At 41.7% G+C, this 27,207-nt stretch overlaps 1 pseudogene; it reads right to left on the reverse strand.

The window, feature by feature from the left end:
- Window positions 1-8,414: 8,414 nt before the first annotated feature.
- The window catches only part of LOC148852805 (uncharacterized), a 29,851-nt pseudogene continuing 11,058 nt past the window's right edge, over window positions 8,415-27,207 (reverse strand).

Raw genomic sequence — 27,207 nt, forward strand, 5'->3', positions numbered from 1 at the left:
GGCGTGGGACCCAAGCATTGATCCACACATCAGCCACATGGGTTCGGCCCAGCCTTTGTTACAAGGCTTGGTCGAATACACTGTTAAAAACAGTGCACCCCCTGAAACCCATCGAATGGGCTCGATGGGCCCAACACTTACCCTAAGTGGTCCCTGGGCCAAGCCACCTTGTAACACCCAGGGACTGTGGGTAGATGCAAGATTAGCCCATCAGGTATTATCCTCAATGGTCTTACACTTAACCTCTCAGCCCATAATGATCATACACTACCCGACAAGAGAGGACCTCTCCCTCGGCTACAAGGAACAGTGTTGCACTCTCCACTTATATGGATCCCGGGAATTAAAACCTATTGCAAACATTTTAGAAACCATAATATATATACTTTTATATTTCATATAAAATATATTTTGCAAAACAAATTTCAACGGTTGAAATCAGCTGCCGACAGTCTTGGTTTGCAACAGTGAGAGCGCATCCCCGATCATTACCTTTGTCCGACAAAGGGGCTGATCCTGTCACTATGATCACCCACTCAGATGAATTCTCGGATTGTCCCAACATACCCAGGTTTTGACCGCCGCTAAGGATCTCACTGATTGGTACATCAAAGACAGCCCGATCCGACACCTAGTGCAATATCATAATCGAGTCTAGGGGTCGGGTGTAACTTTCCAGTTTTGCCAATCAATCTCCACGGTCCAGGGCAATACCGGAAATCTGGTCTAGTTCAAAGATTCAATTAATCCCACACTATATGTGCCTAGGGTTTTACCCCGGTAGCTGAGACAAGCCACCACAACCGACTTGGTGGCACCACAGTGTCAGCCTTGTCAGGATAGGTCTTCCTAGACCGACCCACTGGCTGTGAACATTCTAAACTAACACGAGTCTCAATAAATGTCCAGTTTAAGGGTAATACAAAGAAACATACCATGGGAACATGAATCAAATATGTACTTTTATTCATTTACAATAAACTCATAAAGTATATCAATTTTGATTGAAGCTAAGGGCATACAAAACTGTCTAACAGGTCCCACTTGCACTTAGGTCCAATTAGGTACTAGCCGGAGTCCCATGCTTTCCACGTGTTTCTCAAACACTTTCTGTGATAGTGGCTTTGTCAATGGGTCTGCTACATTATCCGCTGACGCTACCTTCTGAATCAGGACGTCCCCTCTACCAACAATCTCCCACTGTTTCTCGACCTCTTGTCTAAACTCTTTGAACTTTTCAAAGGATTCAGACTTCTGTCTCATTAGGTACACGTAACCGTATCGTGAAAAATCATCTGTGATGGTGATGAAATACACGTGTTGATTTCGTGTCCTAACACTCAGGGGACCACATACATCGGTATGTATTAGGTCAAGTGTGCCCGTACATCTTTCAGGCTTACCGTTAAATGGTCGTTTCATCATCTTGCCTTGTAGGCAAGGCTCACAAGTGGAAAGATCAGCTACAGTTAGAAAATCCAAAGGACCATCCTTTACCAACCTTGTGATTCGGTCAACACCGATGTGGCCAAGTCGATAATGCCACAGACACGTGGGATTAACTGTATCACGAGCTCTCTTTTTAGGGATTTCAGCCGACGTAGTTTCGTTTATGTTAGTTTCTAGAGAATGATGTAGAACATAGAGACCGTTCTCTAGTTCCCCGTATGCGATGAATCTGTTGTTTCTTTTAATAGTAATCGTATTACTAAAGAAGACAGAATAACCATCTGCACATAGTTTTGAGACAGAAATCAAATTTCTCCTTAAATTTTGCACATAAAGACAGTCTTTCAGTACAATTGTTTGCCTTTCTCTTTCTCTTGCTTGTCTTGCTAGCTTCAACAAGCATGGCTACAGGCTCATCCTTTCTAATCAGTTATTCAGCTCTTTGCAACATATTGCTGAGCTCTTGTAAGCTGACATTCAGCTTGTTCATGTTATAGTTCATGATGAATGGATTAAAGGAAGGAGGCAAAGAGTTAAGAATAGCATCTATCTGGGTAGCAAAGTCCAGCCTGGCTCCAAGAGCCTCTAGTTTGTTGATGTATCCCATCATCCGAAGACAATGGTCGTGAACTTGTTGACCCTTGGACATTTGTGCGGTCATGAACTGTTTCAAGACCTTTTGTTGAGTAGAACGATTCTGCTCTTCATACATTGTCCTGAGATTGTCCAATATGTCTTTGGCAAGTTCGATCTGATCGAATTGCCTCTGTATCGGGTTGTCTAAGGAGGCAATGATGTAACAGCGGACAAGGGAATTTTTCTCCTCCCATTCTTGATAGTCTCTCCTTCGGGCCTTAGAAGCCCTATCACACAGACGCTCCGGGGCAGGATTCTTGGCCACTTTGTCCAATTTTTCAGAAGCTAGGACCAGCATAAGGTTCCTGTACCAATCAGCATAGTTTGGGCCCTTCAACTTGTTGTCATCAAGCAGTTTTGCAAAAGATCCGTTTGCCATTTTCTGATAAAAGAGCAAACATCAGTCCACAAACTAATTTGATTCATGTTCATTTCATAGATATGGATTTTAATCTATGATCCATTTCCATTTATACGTCTCTGAGATTTCCCTCCTTTCTCAGTGACGAAAACTACGGGTTGTCTCTGGAAATGTGGGAAATCACATAGGGTGCATGGAGCCAACTGTTTTAGCTTCATAACCCCACCACCTTTATGTGAAAGGATCACATCCACTCATCATATGAGTTTTCCCTTTGGCCTCTGTTAGACAAGGTTCAGAGCCGTTTTCAGGTAAACCTTTCTGTCCAGTGAGTGCTTGCCCATCATATTCGTGAGCGCCAAGGTACCGTGAGAGAGTTTCCATTTTCTGGTGAAGCCCCTCCCACATCGGTCTATGACGCCCCTATCATCTTATGAAACACTCAGACAAGCCCAACAGCAAATGGATAGCCCATTTTCTGGTGCGTTTCCTCATTACTGAAGGACCCATCCTCATGCTAATGATGGAAGGCCTTTAGAGAGTTCATCATATGAATCTCCCTATCACATGCACTCATATAAGCTGGAGGGAACAAAATTACGCACTAGTTTGATTTAGGTCAAACCAAAGTGGCTCCCACTGACTTTCATAAAGCCTGATATCGGTGGGCCTTGAATCGGCTAGGGTTCAGCACGTAACCTCTTGATGAGGTGTGGGGCCCACCACTGAGGGAAGTCATCCAATGACCAAAAGGGACACCATGGCAATGATGTGCATTCAGCCATGGTGTGCGCAAGAGCCACTGTCGAATGAGCATGGGCCAAGTACTTATGGCCCTTGTACGCAGCACATCACACATCCATACATCACATGTAGGGATAAATTGATCCAATCAATTAATTATCTGTAAGGCCCGTTGGAAGCCCGTTAAAATTCCATAATATTAACCATTAATATTATCTAGGTAGATGGGCTGAATTAGGGTTACCTAGTTTGGCCCATATAGCTTTATCCTTTAAAATGGGTTTTTGTAGTTTTAACTATTTAAAACTGGGCCTTTACAGGTTGGGCTGAATTAACCATTTAATTAAATATCAATCCTTAGGCCCATTAGTGGGAAATTAGGACTGACTTTCAGCCTTGATTAAACCCTAGAATTGGTCCAAACAGTTTTGAACCAATCTTGGATCGAATGGGTTTAGTGTTTGATTTTTAATTAAATCCTTAATTCAAGAAAATAATCTGAAATTAAATACTGATAAAAGAAAAAACAAGAATCAGTCAAACAGGGCTGTTCGCATAATCCTTCCTGCAAAACAGAGGTTAGATCACAGAATGCAGTTTCACAAACTGCAAATCGCAGATAGCATTTCTCTCATCTGCGAAATGTCCTTCTCTGTGAAATCTCCCTTTCTGCGCCGCCAACTTCGATCCAAAATAAAAATAAATAGAAATCCTATTTCTATTAATAATTACATCAGATCGAATACCTATACATTGAGTCTAGAAAATAAAAAAAAAATATTTACAGACCCAAACTAAATCAAGAACTGCAAAATCGCAGATTCCCTGCGCAAACCAAGAATTCGATCTCCTCTTGTACGAACAGCCCATAAATCAAGAAAATTATAAAGAACAATTCTAAATAATAATCAGTTTTATTTAAAATTAATTTCAGATTATTTGCCCATCTGTTTTGGGAACAAATTTCCCAAAAACCAAATCTGCGCAAATTGGGTAGAAGGCCTTCTCCCTAATTGCACAGGTTCAGATCTGAAACAGAATGGTTCAAGATTTGAACCATGGCTCTGATACCACTGAAGGGAATGAGAGATCCATCCCATGGACGCCCAAAGATTGTGGAATAATGGGCGAATTTCAATTTTTTTTTCCCTTCAACTGTGAATCACATTCCATATTTAGAAAATCATATTTTCAATGATGAATCTTGAACCTTAAACTGAACCAGATCTAAACCAAAAGGAATGTGAGAGAATAATACCTGATACGTAGAAGTAATATCTCCCAACGAAGGTGTTCACGCCCAAGCAAGGATCCAAAGACTGCTCCCACTAAAGATGGCACAGTGCAGGATGGAGCAGAATCAACAGTGTTCTTCCCCAAGAACTCTGTCCTTTGCAAGAAACAACAGGATGGAACGTGAGCACAACTTCCTTTTCAATCCTTTCTCAAAGAACTGATGTCAAGATCCAATCTTGACTTCTCCCACAGCTGGAGATCGAACTGGCAAACAGGGCGGCAAGAGCAGGGAGGCGGCAAGAGAGTATTCGCAGGGTGCAGAATTCTCTCTTCTTGATTTCAGCACTAAAGAGGATCTGATGTGTTTCTTGTTCTCTCTCAAGGATGCCGCCCCCTCCTTCCTTTTGTTAACTTGAAAAGATCAGCTCCTAATCCCATTAGGAGGTGCTTATCCAAATCATATTTGGATCAGCCTTCTCTTCTAGTGATAAGGATAAACCCTTATCTTATCTGCAGATTAGATTAGCTTTATCCTAATCTTATTGGGAAGTTTCTAGATCTGAATCACATTCAGATCTAGACTCTCTGAGTGGATAGGATTAAGACCCTATCTTAACTGCTAATTCATCTCAGAATTCGCCCCTTTAATTAACTAAATTAATAGCCAATTCGGAATGGGCTTTAGAACCATTAAGCTTATGTGCTCACTTAACCTTTCTAACTACTGCCCAGTTGGGCTTCCTTGTATGGCATGGGACCCAAGCATTGATCCACACATCAGCCACATGGGTCCGGCCCAGCCTTTGTTACAAGGCCTGGTCGAATACACTGTTAAAAACAGTGCACCCCCTGAAACCCATTAAATGGGCTCGATGGGCCCAACACTTACCCTAAGTGGTCCCTGGGCCAAGCCACCTTGTAACACCCAGGGACTATGGGTAGATGCAAGATTAGTCCATCAGGTATTATCCTCAATGGTCTTACACTTAACCTCTCAGCCCATAATGATCATACACTGCCCGACAAGAGAGGACCTCTCCCTCGGCTGCAAGGAACAGTGTTGCACTCTCCAATTATATGGATCCCGGGAATTAAAACGTTTTGCAAACATTTTAGAAACCATAATATATATACTTTTATATCTCATATAAAATATATTTTGCAAAACAAATTTCAACGGTTGAAATCGGCTGCTGGCAGTCTTGGTTTCCAACAGTGAGAGCGCATCCCCGATCATTACCTTTGTCCGACAAAGGGGCTGATCCTGTCACTATGATCACCCACTCAGATGAATTCTCGGATTGTCCCAACATACCCAAGTTTTGACCCCCGCTAAGGATCTCACTGATTGGTACATCAAAGACAGCCCGATCCGACACCTAGTGCAATATCATAATCGAGTCTAGGGGTCGGGTGTAACTTTCCAGTTTTACCCATCAATCTCCAAGGTCCAGGGCAATACCGGAAGTCAGGTCCAGTTCAAAGATTCAATTAATCCCACACTGTATGTGCCTAGGGTCTTACCCCGGTAGCTGAGACAAGCCACCCCAACCGACTTGGTGGCACCATAGTGTCAGCCTTGTCAGGATAGGTCTCCCCAGACCGACCCACTGGCTGTGAACATTCTAAACTAACACGAATCTCAATAAGTGTCCAGTTTAAGGGTAATACACAGAAACATACCAAGGGAACATGAATCAAATATGTACTTTTATTCATTTACAATAAACTCATAAAGTACATCAATTTTGATTGAAGCTAAGGGCATACAAAATTGTCTAACAATTCGTATTCGATGCGGATCGATTCTATCAAAACCCAAAACATAAAAGTTGTGGGCCTTTTCCTTATCTTTCCAGTACTTTTTTAAATGTTCAAATCGGAGTCCGGAATTGAGAGTTATGCCCATATCACTGATTGGTGCCGAAACTGTGCAAAAACATCCGATTAGCCTTGTTTTCTTCCAATCGCCTATCTGCTTGCCCTGAATTGAAATACAAGAGTAATGAGTCTAATTAGGTACCAATTAAGTGTAAAATACTAAATATTGAGGGATAAAGATATGACAAATTTTATTCTCATCAAATCCCCCCACACTTAAAACTTGCCCGTCCTCGAGCAAGTCAGAATTCTAATAAACTAGCTATCCTACCAATTTTTAAACTCAACTCTCGTTCGTCTTTCTCTACAAATATTCTAGGTTAATTATTGTGAACCGTTAAATCAACACAACCATGTCATACATGACTCATTCATCAGTCAATCCAATTTTTGCTATTGCAAACCAGGTAGTAAATCAGGGTAAACCTTTTATCTTCTCTCTCTTTTTATTTTCTTTTTCTCTCCTCTGAAGAAGTGAGTGCATTTTATGCTCCATCTCACTTTTGGATTACTTGGTCAGTAGGTGCATTTTATGCTCCATCCTACTATTTGAATTACTTAGTTAGTCGGTGCATTTTATGCTCCATCCTACTGTTTGAATTGCTAGCTAGTAGGTGCATTTTATGCTCCGTCCTACAATTAGGTGACTTGGTTGGTAGGTGCATTTTATGCTCCATCCTACCATTTGTAGCAATGGTAAAGTATTTGCCCTGTTTACTTAAACCTGAATTTAGGACTAGCTAAAAAGGGAATGGCTTCAGAAAGGTGGTGTACTCCTTAATTGTGCCTCATTACTGGGTCCACAAGAATTTCCCAAAATATTGTTTCAATTGATTTCAAAAGAGTTGAGTGTTTTTTTATTTTTTTGAAATAAAATGAAATGGTTAAAGCCTGTACCCCCCCCCCACACACTTAAAACTTAATAAAAGGTGAAAACTAAAAGGAAATGAAATGGTTCATGCCCTACTCTACATAGGTCGGACTTTCGAGGGGTACCTCTTCCGCATTGTATACCTGAAATCCTTCATAGAAGGGTTTTAGACGGTGCCCATTTACCTTGAACCTCTTGTCTGTGGTCGGACTTTAAATCTCAACTGCTCCATAAGGTAAGACATTAGTAACAGTGAAAGGTCCAACCCATCGAGATTGCAACTTACCGGGAAAGAGTTTAAGCCTGGAATGGAAAAGAAGAACTTTCTAGCCAACTACAAAATCTTTCCTTGAGATCGTCTTGTCATGGAAGGCTTTTGTCTTTTCCTTGTAGATTCGAGAGCTCTCATAAGCGTCATTGTAGATCTCTTCTAGTTCTTGTAGCTGCAACTTCCTCTGTTCTCCCACCTCATCCATGCGCATGTTGCATTGTTTGACCGCCCAGTATGCTTTATGTTCCTATTTCCATAGGGAGATGACATGGCCTACCGAATACCAAATGGTAGGGAGACATACCTATAGAAGTTTTGTAGGCTGTGCGGTAGGCCCATAGTGCATCGTTGAGTCTCAGACTCCAATTCTTCCTTCTAGGGTCAACCATTTTATCAAGTATGGAATTTATCTCCTTATTGGACACTTTGGCTTGTCCACTTGTTTGTGGGTGGTATGCAGTGGAAATTCGATGGGTGATATTGTATTTCTTGAATAGAGCTTCCACCACTCAGTTGCAGAAGTGAGTGCCTTGGTCACTTATTGTCAACCTAGGCATTCCGAACCTGGGGAAAATATGGGACTTGACAAAATCTACAACCCTAGCATGATCAGTTCGGGTAGCTTTAGCTTCTACCCATTTCGAAACATAGTCTACAGCTAGTAGGATGTAAACATTACCGAAAGAGGAAGGGAATGGGCCCATGAAACCTATACCCCATACATCAAATATTTCACATATCAGTATAAGGGTAAGTGGCATTTGGTCTTTACGGCTTAAGTTACCTGTCTTTTGGCATTGTTCACAGGCCTTGCAGAACATATAAGCATCATGAAATAGGGTAGGCCAAAAAAATCCGCACTCCAGTATCTTACGTGCTGTCCTCTTTGGGCCAAAATGGCCCCCACAGGCATATGAATGGTAGAAGTGAAGAATGGAGGGGATTTCGGGGTCGGGCACGCACCTTCAAAGGACCTGATCGGAACATTGCTTCCATAGATATGGGTCATCCCAGATGTAGTACTTGGCATCATTTCTTACCTTATCCCTTTGAGCTCTTGTTAATTCTCTTGGTATGGTTCTAGTAACCAAATAATTAACTATATCTGCATACCATGGAGTTCCTTCTTGAATCGCGAAAAGGTGCTCGTCTGGGAACTCGTCTTTCAAGAGTGTTGCCTCTTCACTTGTAGTCAACCTACTAAGATGGTCTGCAACCAAATTTTTTGCACCCTTCTTGTCACGGATTTCAAGGTTAAATTCTTGTATCAGGAGAATCCAATGGATAAGCCTCGGCTTTGCTTCTTTCTTGGCGAGCAAATATTTTAGGGCTGCATGATCAGAATAAACAATCACCTTAGTACCCAATAAATATAAACGGAATTTTTCTAAGGCAAAAACTACAGCCAAGAGTTCCTTCTCTGTTGTTGAATAATTGCATTAGGCAGCATCAAGGGTCCTCGAAGCATAATATATTGCATGAGCGGCTCTTCCAACCCTCTGTCCCAGAACAGCACCAATGGCATAATTGCTTGCATTGCACATAATCTCGAAGGGAAGATCCCAATTCGGTGGCTGGATGACTGGGGCTGAAGTCAATGATTCCTTCAACTTATCAAAGGCTGCCATGCACCCTTCATCAAAATCAAACATCACATCTTTCTGGAGTAGATTACATAAGGGGCGAGTTATCTTGGAGAAATCCTTGATGAATCTCCAATAGAATCCTGCATGTCCAAGGAAAGAGCGAACTTCCCGAATGTTTGTGGGATAGGGCAAGGATTTAATAACATCTATTTTTGCTTTATCAACTTTGATTCCCTTAGAAGAGACTACATGCCCTAGAATGATGCCCTGGTCGACCATGAAATGACATTTTTCATAATTCAGCACGAGGTTCTTTTCTATACACCTTTCGAGTACCTTTGTAAGGTTAGATAAGCATGAATCAAAAGAATCTCCATACACTATGAAGTCGTCCATAAATACCTCTATAATTCTTTCCACATAATCTGAAAATATACTAACCATACATCTTTGGAATGTGGCGGGAGCATTGCAGAGACCGAATGGCATGCGCCGATAAGCGAAGGTACCGAAGGGGCAGGTGAAGGTAGTCTTTTCTTGGTCCTTAGGTGCAAATGGAATTTGATGAAACCCTAAATAACTATCAAGACAATAGTAATGAGATTTGCTAGCTAGTCTTTCAAGCATTTGATCGATAAAAGGGAGCGGGAAGTGGTCTTTTCGGGTTAACAAATTCAGCTTCCAGTAATCTATACACACCCGCCACCCATTTTGGATTCAGGTAGGCACTAACTCACCGTCTTGATTTTCGACCATAGTCATACCTATTTTCTTCGGGATTACTTGTACCGGACTTGCCCACTTACTGTCTGAAATGGGATAGATTATCCCAGCATCTAGAAGTTTTAAAACTTCTTTCTTCACTACCACCATCAGTGGTGGGTTTAATCGGCATTGGGCTCCGATTGCAGGTTTGGAGTCTTCTTCCAAGAGTATTTTGTGCATGCAAGTAGATGGGCTTATCCCCTTGATATTAGCTACAGTCCATCCGATCGCTTCCTTGCATTCCTTAAGTGCTTGAATTAGTTTCCTTTCTTCCAGTGCATCGAGTTTGGAGGAAACTATCACAGGTAGTGTCTCCCCTTTGCCTAGGAACATGTACATTAGGTGCTTTGGTAATGATTTCAGCTCCAACTGGGGTGCCTGCACAATAGATGGAAGGAGCCTTGTGTGAGATAGGGGAAAACTAATGAAAGAAGAATTATGAGCAAATTCAAAAGAGTTTAGTCCAGAAGTCAAAGTTTGCAGTTCTGAATTCAGCATAAACTTCTGCTCTGCTCGTTGCAGTTGATCAGGCCCATTGTTAAGTGCAACTCTCAGTGTGTATTCATCTTCTAGCTCAAAAGTCTACTGCACTAAAGAGTCAATAACATCGATAGAGAAAATAGAATGGGCATCATTAGGGTATCTCATGGCATCATAGATATTAAAATTAATGATCTCACCATCGAATTCCATGGTAAGCATCCCCTTATGCGCATCGATTTTTGTTTTGGGCGTTTTAAGAAAGGGTCTTCCTAGAAAAATTGGGGTCGAGTTGGAAGAGTTATCTTCTTCCGTGTCGATCACATAAAAATCGGCGAGAAAGACCAAATTATAAACTTGGACTAGGACGTCCTCTAAGACTCCCTTTGGGTATGTAGTAGACCGAACAGCAAGTTGTAAGATCATGCCCATTTCTTTTAATGGTCCGAGATTCATGGTTGTATAAATAGAATGGGGCATGACATTTATTGAAGCTCCTAGGTCTAGCATAGCTTTTTCGATCTGGACATTTCCTATCTTACAGGGAATGGTAAACATACCTAGATCCTTGCATTTAGGGGGTAGTCTTTGCTGGAGAATGGCTGAAACATTTTCTCCTACGTGGACCTTCTCATCGTCTTTCAGCCTTCTCTTAGTAGTGCACAGCTCCTTGAGAAATTTGGCATAGTGGGGTACTTGCTTAATTGCATCAAGGATGGGGATGTTTACCTCAACCTTGCGGAAGGTCTCAAGAATGTCTTTGTCTTGCTCCTCCTTCTTGGATTTTGCGAATCAGCTAGGGAAAGGTGGAGCGATGACTATGGATTGGGGTGGCTTTCCGCTTGAATCCATTTGGGATGGTGTCTCCTCTCTGGTTGTATCTTTGGGTGCTTCTTGATAGGGTTCATTCAGTTCCTTCCCGCTTCTCAACGTGATAGCGCTAGCATTTTGTTTTGGGTTGGTCATGGTCTGAGAAGGTAGCCTCCCTAGTGATTGGGATTCCATTCGTCTCATAGCTGTCGCTAGCTGGCTGACCTGATTCTCCAGGTTTTGGATACTTGTCCTCGTCTCCTGTTGAAATTGTTGAGTATTAGTTGCAAGTGCTTTCACAATTTCATTGAGAGACGTACCTGAGTTGGGAGAGGCTGAATATGGTGGAGCCGGCGGCCTGGTTTGATGCTGTTGTTGGAAGCTGAAGGGCTTGTTTCCATAGTTCAGGTTGAGATGATCCCTCCTCCATCCTGCATTGTAGATGTTCGAGTAGGGATCGTATTTCTTTTGTGGGAATCCTCCAACAGCATTAGCTTGTTCGTAAGGTTCATCTTGAAGTGTAGGGCACATGTCAGTTGGATGTCCCGGAGTTGAGCAAATCCCGCAAGCCTTCACTGTTTGTGTATTACCTGTGGCCAATTGACAGACAAGAGAGGTCAGGCTCACAATTTTCTATTCTAGGGAGGAGATGTTTACCTCATTAGCATGAGTTGTTGGAGGATTGAGCCTATAGCCGAACTGTTGAGAGTTGGCTGCCATGTTTGAGATCAACTCTCTTGCTTGTGTTGGAGTTTTGTTCACCAACACTCCTCCGCTTGCTGCATCGATCATACTCCTATCCATTGGTAGTAACCCTTCGTAAAAATATTGGATATGAAGCTGGTCTAGAATTTGATGTTGTGGACAACTGGCACATAGTTGCTTGAATCTCTCCCAGTATTCGTAGAGAATTTCCCACTTAATTGTCTTATGCCATAGATCTCCTTTCTGATGTTAGCCACTCGGGAGGAAGGGAAGAACTTCTCAAGGAGTTGCCTTTTCATATCATTCCACGTGGTGATGGAACCGAAGAGTAGGTAGTACAGCCAATCCTTAGCCTTATCAGCAAGTGAGAAAGGAAAGGTGTGCAGTTTGATCTGTTCCTCAGTAACACCTTGAGGCTTCATGCTTGAGCATACTACGTGGAATTCTTTTAGGTGCTTGTGAGGGTCTTAGCCTGCAAGTCCACAAAAAGTAGGGAGTAAGTGTATAAGACCTGATTTAAGTTCAAAGGGTACTGCTAGATCTGCATATTCAATGCAGAGAGATTGTTGGTGCAGATCTAGTGTAGCTAGCTCTCTAAGGGTTCTTTCTTCATTGTTGGCCATGACTTCTTCTTTAGAATGGTTGGATGGCTCAATGATTTCTGCAGCCGACTTCACTCCAGAAGTGGGGAGTGATGCTGATTGGTTGCGGCATTGCTTGGCTTCTTTCCTCAAGCGGCGAACTGTGTTCTCGATCTCAGGGTCATAGTGGAGTTCACCTACATGAGAAGAGCGAGGCATAAACCAAACAAAAGGAAATAAACCTACTTAGGATGCCAATCCCCAGCAACGGCACCAAAATTTGGTGGGTGCCGAACCCAACCAAAGATAAATAGTCTGCTCTGGGTTAATAATTTGCAGATAGTGATGAGCAAGGTTGTTCTCCACAGGGATTGGGTGGATTTATTTCCAAGTAGATGGATTAAGAGGGGTTTGTAAAGCTAAGGAAAACAAGTAAATAGTAGAAAACAAAATATCAAATCGATGGGAGAAAACTTCCGGTTGAAGGGATAAGTTCGGCTTTGATTCGTAGCATTGATCCTTGATGCAAAGATAGATTCATATGTTTATGAATAAATTGGTTATAGCTATTAACAAGCTCTAACAGCCAGCCTCTACTCTTATTATTCGACAACCAAAACAAGCTCTTTGATTGCTTCCCTTATTAATAGGCAGTCTTAAACAAGCTCTTAGGATTTAACCTATTAATAGCATTAAGAGGGGAGAGACCAAATTCTGGTCAGCGATCTCACAAGCTCGTACCGTTTAAACCAGATCATACATTTTCCTAACATAGATCGGAAACTTTTTTGCAATCAATTTATGTTAGTTGCCACCATGATCGAACCTACCAATCGTATACGAAACTGGAGGTTCAATTGGCCATGGATTATTTTCATTGAATGAGCAAGGGTCCCTTCTTGCTTAATCAATAAAAATAATCCTCATAGTTAATTTGCAGAAAACACATGAATACCTATAAATAATGGAATAAAAATAAAAATCAAATAGATCTCACAATGTTAAAGAATCAAAGCTTCCCTAACCCTTCAACCAGAAATAAAAACTTACAGGCACCTCATGATGAAATCGCAGCTTCCAGATGAGAAAGGGGCGAACTCTTGCTTCTTCCTCCTTGATTGCTAATTTCTTTCTTTGAAGACTGAAGCTCTCTTGGAGGAAATTGATGCCTTGGGTGCTGGTCTGCCCCCTCTTTATATAGATTTGTGGAGAGGGCTGCTCTCCAACTCCCTTAAGGAGATTATCCTCAAACTGGAAAGTCCTAGTCTAAATTGAACTTATCCTACCTAACTCTTATCCCTTATCTTTCTAGGATTACAACTTGGGAATTTAAATCTGATAAAACTCTTTTGTTGAGATTATATTCAACCTTTTATTCTAATGGGACTCTTGGGTCTTGAATTTGAACTGGGCTTCTTTAACAATTCGGGCTTGCTTCGAGACTTTTCTGCGAAATGGGCTTCAACTCATGAAATGGGCCTTGCTGCGAAATTGCTCCGATTTTGGGCCCGAATTCATCTTTGATGCAATTGATTCTATCAAAACCCAAAACATAAAAGTTGTGGGCCTTTTCCTTATCTTTCCAGTGCTTCTTGAAATGTCCAAATCAGAATCCGGAATTGAGAGTTATGCCCATATCACTGATCGGTGCCAAAACTGTGCAAAAACATCCGATTAGCCTTGTTTTCTTCCAATCGCCTATTTGCTTGCCCTGAATCGAAATACAAGAGTAATGAGTCCAATTAGGTACCAATTAAGTGCAAAATACTAAATATTGAGGGATAAATATATGGCAAATTTTATTCTCATCAAATAACTCCTAATAGGATTAGGAGGTTTCTTAATCAAAAGAAAAGAGGAGAAACCCTAATGAGAATTATTAGAATTCAAACCAAGGGTTTTTGTAGAACAACCTCCTGCGAATTGAGATAGGATCTCAGATACTCCAGAGTGAAGAAAAGCAGTATACGCCAACTTCATCTCTAGAGTTCTCCTCCAGCCGCATTCACTGCAAGATTCAGTCTCTTTGAGAGGGAAAGATCAAGGAGGAGTTCTTGATTTAGTTCGGTGCTCATAGTCTCCAACGAATTCTTGTGAAGCATTCAGTGTGTAGGACACACACTGCTGGTTCTGTTCCACAGTTGTTGTGTCATCTTTAGCAGAAGCAGATCTTGGACCTCTCTTTGGGCGTGAACACCAATGTTGGGAGATACTGATTCTTCGTATCAGGTATAACCCTTTCCTTTCCTTTTGGTTCAGATCTGGTTTGGTTTAGGTTCAAGTAGATCCTTGAATATTGATTCTAAAATCAGGGAATATGATTCCCAATTGGAAGAAAGGTAGAAAATTTTTGAAATTCACCCCTCCCAATTCCGCAACCTTTTGGCGTCCATACAATGGATACCACCAGTCTTTCAGTGGTATCAGAGTCACAGGTTCGAATCTTGAACCAAGAAATCAGATCTGACCCTATGCAATTCGGTAGAAGCTATTCTATCCGGGTATTGCGCAGATTGCAGTTTGTTTCAAGAAACTATTTCTTGTTGAGGGCAATTGATCTGAAATTAATTTTGTTAAATCTGAAATTTATTTAGAATTGTTCTTTATTTATTTCTTGATTTAATGGGTTGTTCATACCTGGAGATCAAAGTGCAGATTTAGCGCAGATAATCTGTGCAATCTTTTTGCAGTTTCTATTCTATTCGGTCGATAAAATATATTTTTTTTCTAGACTGAATGTATAGGATTCAATCAAGGATGTAATTAATTAACAGAAATAGGATTTCTGTATTTTTTTTTCTTGATTAGAGAAGAGAAGGCGGCGGCGCTGGAGATTCACAGATGGAGGGATCGCTTTCTGCATTTTGCAGTTTATGAAACTGCAACCTTGGTGACTAACCTTTGTTTTGCAGGTGGTACGAACAGTCCTTGTCTGATTTTTGATTGTCTAAAATCAGAAATATTAATTTCAGATCTTTCTTGATTTAATTCTTGAATTGAAAATCAGTTTTAGACCATCTCGGACTAGATTGGACCAAAACTATTTGGACCGAATCTATGGTTTGATAGTCCAGATTTCTCACACTTTCAGATCCAAAACTGATGTTCAGTTGTAGGGATTAATTCGGCCCAACCTGTAAAGCCCAGTTTTACATAAAAGCTATATGGGCTGAACTGCTAACTGCGATTCAGCCCATATACCTAGATAATATTAATTATTAATGTTATGGATTTGAAACGGGCTGATTGATGGGCTTTACAGTAGTTAATTGATTGGATCAATTCTTCCATTACATGTGATGTGTGGATGTTTGATGTGTTGCAACCATGGGCCATAAGCACCTGGCCCATGATGATTTGTTAGTGGCTCTTATGCACACCATGGCTGAATGCACATCATTTCCATGGTGTCCCATACGGTCATTGGATGATCCCTTCCTTTCATGGTGGGCCCCATAACCTAGAAAAGGGACACATATGGAAACCCTAGCCAAATTGGGCCACCATAAATAAAATCTGACTTTATGAAAGTCAGTGGGAGCCACTCTGGTTTGACCAAAATTAACTAGGGCATAATTTTGTTCCCTCTAGCAAATATGAGTGCTTGTGATCGGGAGATCCATGTAATGGACTCTCTAAAGGCCTTCTGTCATTAGCACGATGATGGGTCCTTCAGTAATGAGGAAACACAACATAAAATTGGGCTATCCATTTGCTGCTAGATATGTTAGAGTGTTTCATAGATGGGTGAGCACTCACTGGACCTTGGTATAGACCGATGTGGGAGGGGCTTCACCAGAAAATGGGAACTCTCTCACAGTACCTTGGCATAACCTGAATATGATGGGTGAGCACTCACTGGACAGAAAATGGCTCTGAACCTTGTTTGACAGAGGCCAAAGGGAAATTCATATGATGAGTGGATGTGATCCGTCACAGAAAGGTGGTGGGGTTATGCAACTGAAATAGTTGGCTCTACGTGCCCTATGTGATTTCCCACATTTCCAGAGACATTTCACCGTCTCTGTCATTGAGATAGGAGGGAAATCTCAGAGATGAACAAATGGGAATGGAACATAGATTAAAAGTCATATCTATGTAGGCAACATGAATCAAATTAAGGTTATGGACTAACATTTTGTTGTTTTACCAGAAAATGGCAAACGAGCAATTTGCTAAGTTGCTTGACCACAACAAGCTTAAGGGCCCCAATTATGCTGACTGGTACAAAAACCTTATGTTGGTCTTAACCTCCAAGAAACTGGATAAGGTAGTGAAAAATCCTGCCCAAGAGCATCCAGGAGACCGGGCTTCTAAGGCTCGAAGGAAGGATTTTCAAGATTGGGAGGATAAAAACTCTCTAGCCCGCTGCTATGTCATTACCTCCCTGGACAATCCAATACAGAGGTAGTTCAATCAGATCAAACTAGCCAAGGACATATTGAATAGTCTAAAGATGATGTACGAAGAGCAGAATCGTTCTACTCGGCAGAAGGTCTTGAAGTTGTTCATGACCGCGCAGATGTCCAAGGGGCAGAAAGTTCATGACCATTGTCTTCGGATAATGGGCTATATCAACGAACTGGAAGCTCTTGGATCCGGGCTAGATCTTGCCACGTAAGTGGATGCCTTCCTTAATTCTCTACCTCCTTCCTTTAATCCGTTCATAATGAACTACAATATGAACAAGCTGAATGTCAACATCTAGAAACTTAGCAATATGTTGCAGAGGGTCGAGGATTTGATCAAAAAGGATGAGCCTGTGGCTATGCTTGTTGAAGCTAGCAAATCGGGCAAGAAAAAGAGGAAGGTAAAGAAGCCCCAGAAGAAAGCTGCCAAGCCTAAGAAGTAGAAGAAAAATAAGGCATTCGATGCCTATCACTTCTCCAAGCAGACCGACCACTGGAAGAGAAATTGTTTTGCCTACCTGGAATCTAAGAAAGGTAACCTCAAAACTTGTGTCATAGAGACTAATTTGTTAGTCACTTCTGTGTCCTGGTGTGTTGACTCCGGGGCTTCAACACTTGCATATAATTCACTACAAGGGTTCAAAGTTAGTAGAAGGCTGAGTGAAGGAGAAGTAACAATTTTCTTCGGAATGACTACAAGCATTGCATCTATGGCAATAGGAACCATAGAATTAGTTTTTAGAGAAGGAATTCTTGTACTTAAAGATTGTCTTCATGTATAGAACTTAAGAAGAAATTTGATTTCTGTTTTTAAACTGTCTTGATGGATATACTGTTTATTTTAGTAATATGATTACTGTTAAACGGAACAATAAATTCATCGCATGCGGGGAACTGGAGAATGGTCTCTATGTTCTACGTCATTCTCTAGAAACTAAACCGAATCTACGTCGGTCAAAAACCCCAAGAAAGGAAATCGTGATACAGTTAATCCCACGTGCCTATGGCATTACCGACTTGGCTATATCGGTTTGACCAAATCCCAAGGCTAGTAAAGGATAGTCCTTTGGATTTTCTAACTGTAGAAGATTTTCCCACTTGAGCCTTGCCTCCGAGGCAAGATGACAAAATGGCCATTTAACGGTAAGCCTGAAAGATGACAGGCACACTCGACCTTATACATACTGATGTATGTGGTCTCCTGAGTGTTAGGACTTGTAACCAACACGTGTACTTCATTACATTTATCAATGATTACTCTTGGTATGGTTACGTGTACCTAATGAGACATAAGTCCGAATCCTTTGAAAGGTTCAAAGAGTTCAGACAAGAAGTCGAGAAACAGTCAGGGAGAGAAATTAAGGCCATTCAATCAGATCGAGGCGGCGAGTATCTCTTTGACAAATTTAGGGACTACCTAAAGGTCAACGGGATAATGTCGCAATTAGCTCTTCCTGCCACACCACAACTTAATGGTGTTTTAGAGATGAGGAATAGGACCTTGCTAGACATGGTCCGATCACTTCTCATACACTCAAAATTGCCCACATCCTTTTGGGGATATGCATTAGAGACTGCTATCTATGTGCTGAACCGGGTTCCAACCAAATCGGTTCCGAAAACTCTATACGAACTCTAGACTAGAAAGAAACCAAGTGTCAGACACTTGAAGATTTGGGGTTGTCCTACGCATGTTAAGAGAACGAGTGCGAACAAGTTGGAATCCAAGATCAGCCATTGCCTGTTTGTAGGCTACCCAAAAGATTCGGTGGGTTATCTTTTCTATGACCCAAGTGAGCAGAAAGTGTTTTGCAGTCGAAATGCCTAGTTCTTAGAGACCGATTACATCCTAGACACCCATCGTCAGGAAATAGTTCTTGATGAGGAGAGCTCAGGAGTAGTGGGATATGTCCCACAAGTTCTAGGTAGTGACCAACCTAGAAGATCCACCCAGGTATCCAGGCCACCAGTCCATTGAAGTTATGACTAGGATAGTTACCTGGTGGAAGCCTTGACTAGTGAGGAGGATCCCGTGACCTATGGGGAAGCTATGTTGGACATAGATTCCCAGAAGTGGGTGGAGGCCATGAAAGCTGAGATCGACTCGATGAAGCCCAATGGAGTCTGGACTCTGGTAGATCTGCCCTCTGGGGTAAAAGTAATCGGTTCCAAATGGATTCACAAGAGGAAGAAGGGCCCCGATGGGAAGATCGAGACCTACAAATCTCGTTTGGTGGCGAAAGAGAATACTCAAAAAGAAGGCATCGACTATGAGGAAACCTTTTCGCCCATGGCCATACTTAAATCCATTAGGATCCTACTAGTTGTAGTAGCATACCATGACTACAAGATTTGGCAAATGGATGTCAAAACCGCGTTCCTAAATGGAGATCTTAGTGAAGATATCTACATGCAGCAGCCACAAGGCATCTTTGCTAATGGTGAAGAATACATGGTATGTAAACTTGATAGATCCATATATGGACTTAAGCAGCCTTCTAGGAGTTGGAACATCCGTTTTGACTCTGCTATCAAATCGTTTGACTTTGAGTAGAATCCGAATGAGCCCTGTGTTTACAGGAAGTCCAGTGGGGATAAGGTCACCTTTTTGGTGTTGTATGTGGACGATATCCTACTCATTGGGAATGATGTAGGAATGTTGACTTTGGTCAAAGTATGGCTTTCGCAGCAATTCTCCATGAAAGATCTTGGAGAAGCCTCCTATATGTTGGGTCTTCGACTCTATAGAGATAGATCAAAGCGGTAATAGGATTATCCCAAGCTGCTTACATTAACAAAATTATCAAAAGGTACAGCATGGAGAACTCCAAGAAAGAAAACATTCCTTTCAGACACGGAGTCACTCTCTTCAAGAAGATGTCTCCTAAGAATTTTGAGGAGATTGAGGGCATGAAAGACATTCCCTATGCCTCTGCCTCTGCCATAGGGAGCACCATGTATGCCATGTTGTGCACTCATCCTAACATTGCTCAGGCGGTGAGTGTGGTAAGCAGGTTTCAGGCCAACTTAGGGCAGGAGCATTGGACTGCTGTGAAGAACATACTCAAATACCATCGAAGGAAAAAAGAGTTTTGTCTGGTATTTGATGGTATTTCACTACAAATTTTGGGATATACTGATGTCGATTTCCAGTCAGATCCAGATGATAGAAAGTCTACATCTGGGTATGTTTTCACGATAGAATCACGTGTTGTTTGCTGGAAAAGTAGCAAACAAGGGTCCATAGCAGACTCCACAACTGAAGTCGAGTACATTGCTGCAAGTGAAGCTGCCAAGGAAGTCGTGTGGATGATGAAATTCATTCACGAATTGGGAGTGGTTCTGTCCAGCACATCACCCATCCCGTTGTTTTGTGACAACAATGGAGTGATCACCCAAGCTAAAGAGCCTCAGGTCTACTCAAAGTCGCAACACATCGAGAGGAAGTACCATGTATTGTGGAAGATCATTGGTAGAGGGGACATCTTGGGTTGGAAGGTAGCATCAGCGGGTAATGTGGCAAACCCATTAACTAAGCCACTCACACAGAAAGTGTTTGAGAAACACGTGGAAAGTATGGGACTTTGGCTTGTACCAGATTGGACCTAAGTGCAAGTGGAAGCTGTTAGATAGTTTTGTATGCCCTTAGCTCCAATCAGATTTGATGTACTTTTGAGATTTAGTGTAAATAAATAAAGTACATGTTTGATTCATGTTGTGTGGTATGTTTCTGTATAAGACCCTTAAACTGGACACTTAATGAGACTCGTGTTAGTTTAGAACATTCACAGTTGCTAGATAAGTCCGGGGAGATTTATCAAACTAAGGCTGACACTAGTGTGCTGCCAAGCGTTGGGGTGGCAGCCGCCAAGGTAAAACCCAAGGCACATGTAGTGTAGGATTACTTGAATCCTTGAACCGGACCAGATTTCCAGTATTGCCCTAGACCTTGGAGATAGATGGGCAAAATTGGAAAGTTATACCAAACCCCTAGACTAGATTATGATACTGCACTAGGTGTCCAATTAGGATATCTTTGATATGCCAATCAGTGAGATCCTTAGCGGGGGTCAAAACCTGGGTATGTTGGGACAGTCTAAGAATTCATCTGAGTGGGTGATCATAGTGACAAGATCAGCACCTTTGTCAGACAAAGGTAATGATCGGGGATGCACTCTCTCTGATGGAAACCAAACTGCCAGTAGTTGATTTCAATCATTGGTATTTTGTTTTGCAAATTTTATATATATATGATATATAGATATGTACGGTTTCAAAATGTTTGCAAATGGTTTTAATTCCTGGGATCCATGTGAGTAAAGAGTGTAGCACTGTTCCTTGCAGTCGAGGGAGAGGTCCTCTCTTGTCGGGCAGTGTTTGATCATTATGGGCAGAGAGGTTAAGTGTAAGGCCATTTAGGGTAATACCTGATGGGATAATCTTGCATCTGCCCGCAGTCCCTAGGTTTTTATAAGATGGCTTGGCCCAGGGACCCCTTAGTGTAAGTGTTGGGCCCATAGGGTCCATGTGATGGGCTCAAGGGGTTCACTGGGCTTTCCAGTGAATTTAGCTAGGCCTTGTAACACAGGTTGGGCCGAACCCATTTGGCTGATGTATAGATCAATGCTTGGGTCCCATGCCATACCAAGAAGCGCAACTGGGCAGCAATTTGGAAACTAGTTGTGCACTTAATACTTATTGGGCCTAAAGCCCATTTCAAACTGGGGCTGATATGATCACCTACTTATGGGGCGGATCTGTGATTAGGGTTAGCTGAAAGGATTAGGGTTTTGACCCTATCCACTCTTGGAGATCAAATTTAAATGAGATTTGAATCTGGTAACCTTCTGATAAGATCAGGACTAGGCTAACCTAATCTACATATACGATTAAGATTATCCTCTATCCAAATATAGATTTGGATTGGGATAACTCCTAATAGGATTAGGATGTTTCTTAATCAAAAGGAAAGAAGAGAAACCCTAATGAGAATTATTATAATTCGAACCAAGAGTTTTTGCAAAACAATCTCCTGCGAATTGAGATAGGATCTCAAATACTCCAGAGTGAAGAAAAATAGAATACGCCAATTTCATCTCTAGAGTTCTCCTCCAGCCGCTGCCATTCATTGCAAGATTTGATCTCTCTGAGAGGGAAAGATCAAGGAGTTCTTGATTTAGTTCGGTGCTCATAGTCTCCAATGAATTCTTGTGAAGCGTTCGGTGCGTAGGACGCACGCTGCTGGTTCTATTCCACTGTTGTTGTGTCATCTTCAGCAGGAGTAGATCTTGGACCTCTATTTTGGCGTGAACACCGACGTTGGGAGATTCCGATTCTTTGTATCAGGTATAACTCTTCCCTTTCCTTTTGGTTCAGATCTGGTTCAGTTTTGGTTCAAGTAGATCCTTGAATATTGATTCTAAAATCAGGGAATATGATTCCTAGTTGGAAGAAATGCAGGAAATTTTGAAATTCGCCCCACCCAATTCCGCAACCTTTTGCATCCATACAATGGATCCCACCATTCTTTCACTCTCTCCATGAATGTTGTTGTTGATTGGTTCATGCCTAGTGGCAGACCTTTAGCTGATTGTTCTAGTTCTTACTCCCTTGAGGTGGTGGAGGTGTATGCGCCCTCAGTCCTATCCATAGGTGGAGGCTGGTTCCGAGGGGGGACTGGAACCTGGGGATTTCTCATGCCCCAAGGAGGAGACCGGTGTACATTATTGTACTGTTGGTTCAGATTTCTACTCAGGTTTGGGTGCTAAGATTGATGTTGGGGCTGATGCTGGTGTTGCAATGGTAGGAATTGTTGGTGGTACTATTGTAGAAGTAGTACTGTTGAGGTTGTTGGAATTAGTGCATTTGATTCATTTGTAGCTGTATGGTTCGGACGCTCTAAACTAGTTTGTCGAATTGCTAATGCCTGACTCCATGGGGGACCACAGAGGGCTCCAATACGGAGAAAGTGGTGCTCACTTGAGGTAGCGAGACATTCAACTGTTGTGTACCATAATAAGTCTGCTAGGAAGAGATCTCCGATGCCGTGAGAGGGATAGTGAACTGGCTGATGTAGACTGAAGGGAACTCTTGGTTGTTGTGCTCTAATCTTATCCCCTCGAAACGGACACCTCAACACTTTTTCTAATATTGCTTGAAGAATCCATTGAGTAGGGAATAATTAGAAGGTAAAGGACTTTAGCTTTTCGTGCGATTTCCTTAGATGGCACCAATTGTTCATGCACGATCTGGATGCTCCTAGCTGTAAGGCAGCTCAGATGTCGGTTGCCAAGTGGATCACCCAAACTACAAGAAAGAGGAATCAGAGAACCCGGGGTGGCTAACCCAACGAGGTTGCTTTGATGCTTAAGTTAGTTCTCAATAGGTATTTGTGAATTGGAAATCAATAAAGTAGAGAGCTAGAATGCATTTAATCGCGCATACCTTCTGCTATAGGGTGAGTGCCCTTATATATAGTTGAGTTTTCGTGGGCCTCATAAAGTCTTTTCGAGATCTTCGGGCTGGATAAGTGGGAGTCCGTTCTGCTCCAATAGGGGGATAATGTGCTAGCTAATAGCGCTTATCGTGTCCATCCAATTCGGGTAGGATGCGGATAAGGCCTATAGATCCGCGTTATGATCCCTAAGAGCTTGGAGATAGTTAGCAACCTTCTAAAACCTCCTGCTGGTCGCTTTAACAGTCTCAAACATCAGAGGTCCCCAGAGTTCGGTGCTTTCTGAGGTGGCTGGAACTTTGAAGTAACTTGACTTGTTGAGGTGAACATATTGCTGAGTCATCGTCCAGTTGGTAGTCTACACCCACGTGTCCTCTATTTATCAGGTCGGGCCAAATCACACATCATTAACTAGCAAGACGAAATATGTTAGAGAGCTCGGGATGGTCTGGGCGAGAGAACTTTGACGGTCAAGTTAGCACCGAGTTAATGAGGTAGAAAGAGAGCTAATGGGCAGCAAACTAGAGCAGAGTTGGTGCTTAAAGAAGTGAGCATAACTTTTGAGGGTCTAGTTCCCCACAAAGTGGAGGGAACCGGGCTTGTTGCCGCTAGAGGAGCATCACGTCCACGTGCACTTTAAAGGCATTAAGTGGTGCAAACAGATAAGGGAGAATGTGCTACGTAGGTAGGAGTGGTCCTGAGGTTAGCGGAATCCCTCATGTCATGGGTTGCCTAGGACGAAGGGGTAGTTCAACGCTTTTGGACACATGTGTCCTATTTCATAGGCTAATTTGCCAGTCTACCTTTTAGCCAGGTTAGGACTCGTTCGGGCTACATGAGCTAATCTATTAAAGAATGTTCGAGCAAGGTCATGCCATGTATGATATCGAGATGTCGTAAGTGTTAGACAGTGCATGCCCTTAGCTCCAATCAACTTGATGTACTTATTGACATTTATTATAAATGAATAAAGTACATATTTGATTCATGTTATATGTTGTGTTTTTATGTAATACCCTTAAACTGGACATTTATGAGACTTGTGTTAGTTTAGAATCTTCACAGTCGTTGGATAGATCTGGGGAGATTTATCTTGCCAAGGCTAACACTGATGTGCCACCAAGTTGGTTGGGGTGGCTTATCTTAATTTCTAGGATGAGACCTGAGGTACATGCAGTGTGGGTTTTCTTGAAACCCTAAACTAGACTAAATTCCAGTATTGCCTTGAATCTTGGGTATAGATGGGCAAAACTGGAATGTTACACCTGACCCCTAGACTCAACTATGGTACTGCACTAGGTGTCAAATTGGGTTGTCTTTGATATGCCAATTAGTGAGATCTTTAGAGGGGGTTGACTGGTTGTCGAAGCCCTCAAAATTAATTCTAGTCCCACCTTACAATAAAATTGTAGTAACAGTGGTACCAGGTCGAATCCCATAGGGTGCCAGTAATTAATTTCTTAGCCAAATGTGCAATTTAAAGAGTGGGAAATTTGAATAATTAAATTTCTAAAATAACACTTAACAAAAGAGCAAATAACGATTAACTAGGAATATTCAGTCTTACCAAACTCTAATCTAAGGGGTTTGAATTGAGTCAATTGGTCATCGATCATAGGTAAAAGTTAGCAATCTTACAATTCAAGCATTTAACTTTTGGATTTATTAGGATAGTCATAATAAACCTCGTATTTTCTTAATTTAGTTGACCAAACCCAGTATTCGATCAACACTTATCATTAACCGACTGGGCACATTAGTGTTCCATATCAATTAATGATAGCAATGACTTCTATGAAAATAGTTAAACCAAATAAAAATAATTGAGATAGTTGCAATTATCAAATCTTGTTCCGTTGATTCCCTTTAAGTTAAAACATGTCAATACATTGGTCAAAGGTTGTCACGAACAATTGACCCCTAAAGATATTAACCTAATTGCTACTTGTACCACTATTTACGGATCATCGAATCATGGATAGTAGTAGAAAGATCAATATTAATTAATTTGTCAGACTAATAAACATTAACTTACATAAAAACATGCACAAGAATTAATGAATACTTGAATTAAGCGTAAGAAATTAAATTAAACACATAACATCACGATGACACAATTGAATCAACAATTCCCCTTGAATCAGAAAAGAAAAACTCAGCGGCTCATTGTTGTCGACTCCTTCTTGCTTTGCTTCCAAGATGGATGGACTGATTGACTCCCTGAAGCTAGTCCCCCCCCCCCCTTTATATAGCCTTAGGAGGAGGGCTGCTTTCCAACTCCCTTTAGGAGATTATCTTCAAAAATAGAAAGTCCTAATTAGTTTTGATCTAATCCTATCCTATCTCTTATCTAGTAATATCAATCTTCATATCCTTCTAGAATTACATTTGAAAATTATATCTGATAAGACTCTTTATTCTTGAATTCGACTTAAGCTTCTTTAATAAATTGGGCTGCTACAAGGCTTTTCTGCGAATTGGGTTTTAGCCATGAACTGGGCTTTACTACGAATTTGCTTCAACTTTGGGCCTGATTTTGACCTCGATGCAGACCGAATATGTCAAAACCCAAAACATAAAAGTTCTAGAGTTCTCCCTTATCTTTCCGATGCATATGAATCATTCCAATCGGAGTCCGTATTTGAGAGTTATACCCAGATTACAGAATGGTGCCGAAACTATGCAAAATCATTCGATTAGCCTTGTTTTCCTCCTGTCGCTTTCTTGCTTGACCTGAATCGAAATACAAGAGTAATGAGTCCAATTAAGTGTTATATTAGTGTAAAAGAATGAATATTTGGGGATAAAAATATGATAATTTTTATTCACATCAAATCCCCCAACACTTAAGCTTTGCCCGTCCTCGGGCAAGACAAAACTGATGAAGGGATCGGATATCCATCACATGGACACCCAAAGATTGCGGAATAAGGGGGCGAATTTCAAAAAAAATTTCTCTCCCTTCAATTAGGAATCGAATTCCCTATTTAGAAAATCACATTTTCAAGAATCATTCTTGAACCATAAACTGAACCAGATCTGAACCAAAGGGAGTAGGGAGGGATAATACCTAATACGGAGAAGCAGTATCTCCCAATGGAGGTGTTCACGCCCAAGGAAGGATCCAAAATCTACTCCCACTGAAGATGGCGCAGTCCAGGGTGGAGCAGAATCAGTAGTGTTCTTCCAAAAGAACTTGACCCTTCGCAAAAATCAATTGCATGGTGTGCGAATACAGCTCCAACCAATCTTTTCTCCAAAAGATTGGTATCAAAATCAAATCTTGATTTCTCCCAAGAACTGGAGATTGAACTGCTGGAGGTGGCAGCTGCAGGAAGGAGGCGGCAAGAGAGTATTTGCAGGGTGCAGAATTCTCTCTTCTTGTGATTTTAGCTTTGAAGACAAGAGTGCGTTGGTTGCATGTCTAAAGGCTGTCGCCCCCTCCTCCTTTTATAATCTCAAAGGGATCAGCTCCTAATCCCATTAGGAGTTGCTAACCAAATCATATTTGGATTAGATGTCCCTTTAAGTCATAAGGGATAACTCTTATCTTATCTGCAAATCAGATCAGCCATCTCCTAATCTAATTAGGAGGCTTCCAGATCTAAATTTTATTTAGATCTTGGACACTCTAAGTGGATAGGGTCTGGCCCAATCCTATCAGCTGATCCATCTTAGAATTCACCCCTTTAAACGACTAATCAAATTAGCCCAGTTGGAAATGGGCTTAAGGCCATTTAAGGTTAGGTATTCACTTAGCCTTCCAAACTGCTACCCAGTTGGGCTTCCTTGTATGGCATGGGACCTAAACATTGATCTACACATCAGCCACATGGGTTCGGCCCAACCTTTATTACAATGCCTGGCCGAATACACTATTATGGATAGTGCACCCCCTGAAAACCATCTCATGGTCTCTATGGGCCCAACACATACCCTATGTGGTCCCTGGGCCAAGCCACCTTGCA

This window comes from Nelumbo lutea, chromosome 5 (genome assembly GCF_056320005.1).
Source record: "Nelumbo lutea isolate HS-2025 chromosome 5, American lotus-T2T, whole genome shotgun sequence".
NCBI classification, from domain to species: Eukaryota; Viridiplantae; Streptophyta; class Magnoliopsida; order Proteales; family Nelumbonaceae; genus Nelumbo; species Nelumbo lutea.